The sequence below is a fragment of the Catharus ustulatus genome, chromosome 20 (genome assembly GCF_009819885.2).
Source record: "Catharus ustulatus isolate bCatUst1 chromosome 20, bCatUst1.pri.v2, whole genome shotgun sequence".
Taxonomy (NCBI): domain Eukaryota; kingdom Metazoa; phylum Chordata; class Aves; order Passeriformes; family Turdidae; genus Catharus; species Catharus ustulatus.
The window spans coordinates 1,094,507-1,104,030 of record NC_046240.1 but is presented as its reverse complement, the minus strand read 5'-3'; positions in this window follow the sequence as shown (position 1 = coordinate 1,104,030).

Here is a 9,524-nt window from a genome sequence, read left to right as displayed (position 1 = left end):
ATGCGGAGGAACCCGTTCGGCTTTTAAAGGGCTCGCACTGGCCCGCTTGGCCAGGGAGTGGGCGAGGAGCTGGCGTCAGGCGTCGGGGCAGGGACAGGAGGCACAGGGACAGTGGCACAGGGACAGTGGCACAGGGACAGTGATACAGGGACAGTGACACAGGGACAGGAGGCACAGGGACAGGAGGCACAGGGACAGTGGCACAGGGACAGGAGGCACAGGGACAGGAGGCACAGGGACAGTAGCACAGGGACAGGAGGCACAGGGACAGTGGCACAGGGACAGTGGCACAGGGACGGGAGGCACAGGGACACTGGCACAGGGACACTGGCACAGGGACAGGTCCTGCCCTGCATGGTGTCCCCGGGCAGGTCTCTTGGGGTCAGTCCAAGGATCCGGCACTGAAGGGGTGCTGGGAGCCTCTGGAGCTGCAGGGCTGCATGAGCTGCACATCCTGCAGCAGGTCCTGCACCAGGGACAGGAGGCACATCCTGCAGCAGGTCCTGCCCCAGAGGAGCTGCACATCCTGCAGCAGGTCCTGCACAAGGGGAGCTGCACATCCTGCAGCAGGTCCTCTCCCAGAGGAGCTGCACATCCTGCAGCAGGTCCTGCCTCAGAGGAGCTGCACATCCTGCAGCAGGTCCTGCACCAGGTCTGGGCTCCTCCCCTCCACTGGCCACCCCTCACCCTGCCCTCGTCCTTCTCCCCTTCTCACCCTGAAATCCCTCCCTACCAGCCCTGCTGTCCCTGTCCCACCAGGGCCCCGGGTGGCACTGAATGGCCCAGCAAAGACCCTCGACCAGCCATGGGGGGCTCTGCTGTTGGGTCCAGCATCTCCCTGAGCCATACAGGAGCTCCATGGGCTCAGGGTGGGCAGGAGCCCCATCCTTGGCCATCTCAGTACCCTCAGGTGGCTCATGAGCCACCATTGGCCACATGCAGGTGGAAACGTGGAAACCCCCTCAGAGAAGGTTCCCTGTCACCTCTCCCATGTCCCAGAGAGCCACATGTCCCTCAGCTGACCCTCAGGCAAGGAGCCAAGGGTCCTTCCCTGCAAAGCCTTGTACAAACTGCCAGGCAGGCTGGATCACTCCTGCCTCAATCCCAGCTCTTTCCAAGCCCCCCTGTCACCCCAGCCTGAAGGCTCAGCCCACATTTCATCTCCCAAGTGGCTGCACAGGGATCTGGATGCTGTTTGCCACACACAGAGGAGGTCCTGGAGTGGGCACAGTGGCCTCAGGGCACTGCCCACAGGCCCTCCCTCACTGTGGCACCCACAGGACCTGGATTTGCCTGAATGGCCCAGAAGTCCTGGGGTGTTCATCAGGGAAAAGCTTCAGGAGAAACCTAGACAAGCAGGACCCCACCTGCAGAGCTGCTGGAGAGAGCCAGAGGAGGCTCCAGGATGAGCAGAGGATGGAGCAGCTCTGCTGGGAGGAAAGGCTGGCACAGCTGGGATTGTTCACCTGGAAAGGAGAAGCTTTGGGGTGAGCTCAGTGTGACCTTGCAGGGCCTGAAAGAGCTGCAGGAAACACGGAGAGAAACAATTCCCAAGGGCTGGAGGGACAGGACACAGGGAATGGCTTCAGACTGACACAGGGCAGGGCTGGATGGGATATTGGGCAGGAATTGTTCCCTGTGAGGGTGGGCAGGCCCTGGCACAGCTGTGTCTGCCCTTGGATCCCTGGCAGTGCCCAAGGCCAGACTGGACACTGGGGCTGGAGCAGCCTGGGACAGTGGGAGGTGTCCCTGCCATGGCAGGGGTGGAAGGAGCTGATCTTTAAGGCCCCTCCCTACCCAAACCATCCCATGACACAGGGAGGTCTTGACTGGGGGCAGGGAGCTCTGCAGGACATTCCCAGCTTCAGGAAGGTCCCCAGGGCTCTGTGGGACAGAGGGAAGAGGAGATGACCCCTGGTACCCAAAGCCCAGTGAGAAAGGCCCTGCAGTGCCTCTGTGGGGCGGGCAGGGCTCGGGCAGGGCTCGGGCGTGGGCAGTATCAGTGAGCCGTGGGTGCAGTGCTTACAACACAGCGCTGGTTTCTGCACAGAGAAGTGTGGGTGCAGCCCCACCAGGGTGCCCTGGTGCCCTCAGGGGTGCCCCCTGGAGCCCTGAATCCCTGTTCCTCCCTGCAAGGACACCCTGGGCACATCACCAGCTTCCACACCTCTCAGGCTCAGGGGTCGGGCTGCTTCACTTGTTATCTCAGTTTTGTTGAGAGGATCAAAAAATGAAGGTGAAACCTCTCCAAGGAGGGTGTGCCAGGGCTGGGGTTGCACCCTTCCTTCTAGGATAGACATCCCCATCCCCTATTCCCTCCTGGGACAGACATTCCCATCCCCTGCTCCCTTCCAGGATAGACAACCCCATCCTCTATCCCCTCCCAGGATAGACATCCCCTGCTCCCTCCCAGGACAGACATCCCCATCACCTGCTCCCTCCCAGGACAGACATCCCCATCCCCTGCTCCCTCCCAGGACAGACATCCCCACCCGCTGTTCCCTCTGGAAGCTGCTGGCACCCACAGAGATCTCCAGTGAATGCTCTGGGCCAGTGAGAGCAGATTTAGGGCAGCCAAGCATGTCCCCAGCCCCAGTTTGCTCCCTGCTGGCACAAGGTGGGGTGGGAATTCCTGTTTGCCATACTTTGAATGCTCTCTGCAGTCACAAACTGTGAGCTCATGGCTCTATACATAGACACTGGAAAAACGAGTCTGCCTCCCTTTGCTGACTGGACCACGCCAAAATCAAAGGGATTTGGGCATATCAGAGCCCTGGCTCTGTCAGCAGTTTCACTCTTTCCCAGGCCTGGCTCTCCTCAGTGCCTTTGCCTCACTTTCACCAGCAGAACATTTCCTGAGGGACAAGGCTGAGTTTGACAGTGCCTGAAGGACAAGAAACCAAGTTCAGGTGCAAAGCAAGTCCCTGAACACTGCCTGTATTTTCTTTCCCTTGGTTTTAACAAATCCAGCTCGTGGCCAGTGATTCAGTCCCCTCAAACCAAGGCTCCAGGATCCTCTGATCCAAGCAGGAAAGTGGCTCCAGGCTCAGCTGCTCTCTCACAGATGAGACTTCCTCTGTGCTCAGGTCAGGGGCTGCCAGTGACCAAAAGACATTTCTGACCCAGAGGAGGACACAGCCCTTGCTGAAGGTTTTGGGGTGGCCAAGGTCCCTTCCCTGCACCCCCAGCAGCATCTGGGAAGAGCTTTGCAGCCTTTGGCAAGGACAGGAGAGACAGCCCTGGAGTTCCACAGCAACACCCAAACTTTCCCCTGGCCGGGTGTGGAGGAGGGACAATGAGTTATGTGAAAGTGTTTATTTTCAAAGCACATTTAAAGCCACAAGACTGCTCCACGTCTGAGCCTGGTGCCAGGCAAAAAAAATCACTACAGGTCTCAATATTTCCATATCAAATCCACACTGCAATTCCCTGGATGCTGAATGATGAACCAGGGACGTTTCAGTGTCCCACATTCCTGCACTCAGCTGGGGCAGGATCCTGGGGAGAAAATCCTGGGTGGAATTTTGATGGCAGCTTTGCCATGCAGGCACAACCCCCAGCGTGGTGGGTGAAGTCTGTGCCTCGGGAATGGTGGAAATGAGTGATTGCCAAAAGCTGCTGAGGCTCCCCGTGCCCGTGTTCTCCTCTCCCAGAACCATGAGTGCTTCAGTGAAGGGTGGCTGTGCTGGGCTGGTGTCCCTGCCCAGTGACGCCCAGAGGAGCTGGAACAGAGTCTGGACAGAGTTAAGGGGAATCAAATGGGTATTTATTGAGGGGCCTTTAAAGGCCACGCCCTAGCAGTAGCAGTGCCACAGTCGTGGCCCTGCCCAGATGGCTCCAGGATGGAAGCAAAAGAGAGCTGGGTCAGGAGATCTCACATTTTTATAGGTTTTAGTCCATTTGCATGCAGGAGTAAACTGCCCAATTGATAGCCTCAAATCATCACATTTCATCCTCCTTGCTTGCTGGCCCATCCTCCTCTTTTCATGTTGTTTATGCTTAGGGTCTGAAGTTCGAAGAGATTGTCCTTGAGTCCCCAGCTGGAATATGACTGGTTTGTCTTCACCATCCTGTGAAAAGATCCTAGGAACCCTTAATATAAAACCAAAAGCTGCACACCCAAGCAGAACAGAAAAACTTAAGGCATCACCAGTGGCCCCAGCATGCCCCAGGGCAGGGCAGGGCTGGTTGCAGAGGGGAAGGGAGGCTGCCCCTCCTCTCTCTCCTCCATCCTTCCCACCCTGGATCCATCACACCTCTTGCACCTTCTACCCCTCCCTCTGGAGGTGCCTGGTGCCTGCCCCATCCCTCCCAGCTCACACCCAGTTCTCCCAAACCCCCTCAGCTTTTCCCCGGCCTGAGGGTTTATAGGAGTTTCTGCTCAACTCATTCTCCCCCCACCCTTCCCAGCCCCAGCTCAAACACAGTGAGTTCTTGGCATTGCTGGGAATGAGGTGAAGGCAGGAAAGGGTAAATCCATGTTTGATCCCAGCCCAGGGAGATGTTCCCTGCTAGGGAATAAGCTCAGTGAAATAGAATTAATTTTCCAGGGCACTGTGCTGGTAGAGGATTCAAGAATCCTGGGCCCTGGGTTACATCCACTTCCATACTGTCAAAATAAACTCAAACAGCTGGAAAAGTTGGACACATTCAAGGGAATCCAAGCTTTTTAAAAGGAACACAAGCTTCTCCATCTTTGCCCACACTTGCTTTGCTTGAATTAGAGTGGGAAAAGCAGCGTTTTTTCCTTCTTGTGGGATTCTGCTCCTCAGGCACACGGCAGGATGGAGCTCCACCACCTTTAGCTAAGGCAGCCCAAAATGCATAGGAGAGCTCCTGGTTGAGCCTCTCCTCGATGATTTCCGCGGTGCCCAGGAGATGGTGCTCTCGGATGTGCTTTGGCACCAGAAGAACAGGGAGCACTGAAGGCAAGTCCAGGAGTGCCAAGGGGAGGGGGTGACGGTCCCCCATCCACTGGGGTGCTGCCCCTTCCCCACCGGGATCCATGGGGTCTGCTCTTCCTCCTGCCGTTCCATGGGGTGAGTGCTGGGTGTGACCCCAAACCCTGCTCTGTCAGAGGCTGCAGAGGAACCTGTGTGTTGTCACAGCCCTGAGCTGTCTCTTCCTCCCTGCTACTGCCACCAAATCCCCTCGGGAATGACCCTGAGTCCAATTCTGACACCAAATATCGGGGATTTGTCCCATCCCGCCTGTGCAGAACCACAACCAGACCCACACTCCATAGGGCTCCCCGTGCCTGGGGCAGTCATCAGGGGCTCCTTCACCAGTTATCTCCCACCAAAGGTGTGGGATATCATGGAGCTGCCTGGAGTGAGGCTGGGGGCAGCTCAAGCATAGCCCCCAGAGAGGCTGAGGGGCTCCATGAGCCCCCTGGATGTGGCAGTGGCACGATCTAGCTTGTGTCCCCCTCCCCTGGCCCTGTGCTGCCCCCACCATGCATTCCCCTGGCTATCCCATCCCATCTCATCCCACCCCATTCCATATTCCCACCCCACCCTCCGGGATGCCGGTTCCCAGCAGGATGGAGTGGCCGCAGTGGGAATCCCGTGTGCCTAATGGGGAAACAATGCGGCTCTGAGGGCCGCGGGCAGATGCTCAGGGACAAGAAGGGACTGTTCAGCAGCGGCAGCTGGGGCTGGCAGCTCCCCCTCCCTGCACAGAGTCCTGCCCGGCCGGGCTGAGCTCCCGCGGGGCTCGGGCTGGGGCTCTGTGCTAACTCTGAGAGCGCTGCAGATTTAATTAGCACATGCAGCTTGATAATCAAGATGCCTTGGCAAGAGCAAACAGAGCTCTGAAGATTACAAGAAGATTGGATCAAGTCTGGTTGACGGGAAAGAAGATTGAACTAAGTAGAAAGGTAAAGTTTGTCTGTGTGATGTTTAACTAAATGATTGTAGTAAAAATTTCCTAGCCTTCCTGAAATGGTATACAAGCATATGTAGCTCACAGTAAAATTCTGATCACAAATCAGTAGTCCCCGTCTCTCTCTTCATAGATAGGAGTCCTGCCCAGCCCCAAACCCTGCAGCCCCTTCCCAGGGCTGGGATGGGGAGCAGCAAATCCAACCCAGCATCACACCCTGCCATCAAACCCAGCCAGACTGTCCCCTTGCTTGTCACCCTGCCCCGGTGTACACCCAGCCCCTTTGGGAAATCACACCAGCCTGATGTAAACCTGGCACTGTCCCCATGAGCCTGCCATGAGCCCTGTCACCCCAGGGATGTTGTGTCCCCAGTGTCCCTTGCACAGAGGGGATTTCCTGACTCCCTCCCACCATCCCTTCTGGCTGTCTTCTCACCAGGCAGCTCCCTCGAGCCTTATTCCAGGAGGGAAGGCATAGAAGCCCCACAATTCCAAGAGAAAATCTACTAGAATTTGGGATTTGGGGATTTCCCCGTGGTTTAGGCTGCCCAGTGGTGTCATGGTCAGGGTTTTTCTTTCCAGTCTGGCTCCTGCAGGGCTGGGATTGCAGAGAGATTGCTGCCTTTAATGGGAACATGTGCAGGCCAGCTTCTCACCCTACAGCAGCTCTGGAGCAGCACAGAAAGAAAAGGCTTAGTAATACCAAATACTGCATTTGGGTTAATTTAATGATTTTTCCAATCATTTGCCAGCACGGTGCTGTGAGTGGAGGGTTTGCAGGCAGAGCTGCTCCACCACCTCCAGGATCACTCATCTGCCAAGCAGAACCCCAAGTAGGTTCTTGAGAGAACGATTCTCAGCACAAACTGCAGCTGCCCAGTAGGTGGCAGAAGGCAGGAGGGGTCTGTCCCGTGGGGTCTGCTCTGCATTTTGGCTGTCTGCAGTCAAAATAAGGGTAGGATAACCCGCTGGACATCAGGACAAATTTCTACACTGAACAGGGGGTCAGAGTGCTCAGGGAAGCACTGGAATTATCACCCCTGGAGGTGTCCAAGGAGCACCTGGAGGTGGCACTCAGTGTTCTGGGCTGGTGGAAAGCTGGGGCTTGAGCACAGCTTGGATTCAGTGGTTTTGGACAACCCTCCAAAACAGGGATTAGTGAGGAAATCCCTGCTCTTCTCCAAACGCCAGTCCCAGTGGTCATTTCTCCCTCCCAAACCTCTACCTGTGCCTCTCCAAGGTAATTCCCAGGTGTACCTGCACCTTGAAGAGCCCCACATCTGGATCCATAACTGATCCCAGCCCATAACTGATCCCCCAGGGCCCTACAGCCACCCCGTGCCCTGTCTGTCTCCCCTCTGGGTCTCCCTGCGCCAGGACAAAGCCGCGCTGCCCGCAAATCCTCGCAGGCACGCACGGACTGTGCGACACCCCCAGCTAATTCCCACACCGTCTCCCCCATCCCTGGGAGAGACCCCCTTGTGCTGGAATCCCTGTCTCTCCCTGGCCGTGCCGGGAGGGGTTTTTGGTGGGGAAGCCGGCGCGGCGGGTGCAGGAGGAGCCGCATTGTGCCGCTAATGCTGAGTGACTGCTCCTTTGTGCTGCCGGCAGCGCCCGGCCGCGTGGGAACAGCCCCGCACACAATGGGGGGCGGCCGGGGGTGACCTCCGAGCAAACATTGACTTAAACCCGCTGTTAACCAGGCAGGCACCCCGCACCCCTGGGAAACGCAGCCCCCGCCGGCGCCGAGCCTTTGTCACCAGCGGTGGGACAGAGCCCGCTCGGAAAGGTGGCTTTGAGCGAGCTGCTGGCATCCGTGCCTGGTCCTGGGAAAAAAGGCACGAGGAGCACAGGTTGGGATTTAAAGGATCCCACTGGAGAGAAAAGAAGCCAGAGGTGTGCTGCTCTGTGCTGTGTGGAAATTAATTTAGGATTGAATGGACACAGCCTTGGCTTTTCTATAAAGGAGAGCTCCCTGTTCACAGAGCTTATTTCCCAAGTCGGGATCTGTGTTGTGGTTACAGGATGGTTGCAGACCCACGCACATCCAGCACGGAGCATTATCCAGCAGAGCGAGGCACCCCGAACCTCCTGGTGTGGAGCAGCACTGACCCCATTGTCCCACGGACAAACAGCCAGAGGTGCAGACAGATGTGCAGAGAGAGCCCTCTCATCCCCTCAGCTCCCCGGTGACACCTCAGCTTGGCTCATTCCCTCGCAGAGACACTTCTGTCCTCTCGGAGGAGCTGCTCTGTCACTGGAGATTGAGGGAAAAGCTGCACTGAGACCATGTGGAACGCACCATGCAAACAGTGCATGACATCTCCTTATGGCTTCTGAAGTGCAGTGGGAAAACCGGGTACCCAGCCTGCTGCAGAGTGCCGTGCTGGACACCCAGCCTGCCTCAGAGCACAGGGATGGGTGCCCAGCCTGCCCCAGAGCTCAGCCCCACCAGCTCTGGCTCTTCCCATCTGGGAGCAGCTCACCCCTGGATGCTGGGAAAGGAGATATTCTCCCAGATCCCCTGTAGGTTCTGCACAGCTACCTCGATATCCCTCCTTGCCCTTCAGAGAGGGTTCAGCAAGCCAAGGGGATGGTCAGTGGGAGGGAGAAGGGGAGGGGTGGGGAGGTTGTTCCAGGCTGTGGCAGCGCCAGCATCATCTCTGGGAACAGAGAACATAGGGGAAGGTGCTCTGGGAGCGAGGTTCTGTTCCCAGGAGGGATGAGGCAGCTCCAAGGGCAGTGTGTCACCAAAGGATGACTGCTCCCAGGACGCTGTGGCTTCCCCTCCTGGCACAGCCTCTAATTCAGGTGTCTCGGGGCCGTGCTGTGCTGCACGTCCTGGCCCGGTGCTCTGACGTGGCTCAGCAGCATTTGTGGCCTTGTGCAACACCCAGGTCACACAGGGTGACCCAGAAAACCCCGTGCGGTTGTCAGGGACAGCCGTGGCTGGCTGGACACCCGGCTGGGGAGAGGTGTGTGCTCTTCATCCTCAGGCTGTCTGCAGTAATCCATGGGAAATGCAGGCAAAGCATGGATAACCCCATGTACAAACAGATGGGACATGGCTATAGGGACAGAGGTGGCCATGGTGGCACAGTGCCCACGGAGGACACCGGCTGTCCCAGCTGTCCCAGATGCGGTTTGGGACACGGCCTCTGCCGGCAGCACCGGCCCTCGGCAAGGGAAGCACGAGGGCATCCCGGCTGCCCCGCCCGCCGCTAATGACAGCCCGCACTGCTAATTACAGGGCAGGGAATTAAACACGCAAAGCCAGCTCGAGTATCGGGGCAGTGCCAGGGAGCCGCGGGCGGCTGCGGGGCACGGCCCGCCCGGGAAGCCCTGCAGAGGAACCTGAGATGGGGAACCTGAGATGGGGAACCTGAGCAGGGGCACCTGAGCAGGGGAACCTGAGCAGGGGAACCTGAGCAGCCCGGGGACTGCGGGACGCGCCGGGCACGGGGACAGCGATGGGAGCCCCGCCAGTGGGGCACGGTGTGCCCAGAAAACAGGGAATGAGAACGGCACGATGGACAGGAACGGCCGTGGAGGCTGTCAGCTCTCCTAAGCTCAGCTCGGGGCCACCGGAGGTCCCTGTGGGAGTTCCCAAAACCTCTGTTGACAGAGTTCCCTGCTCCATG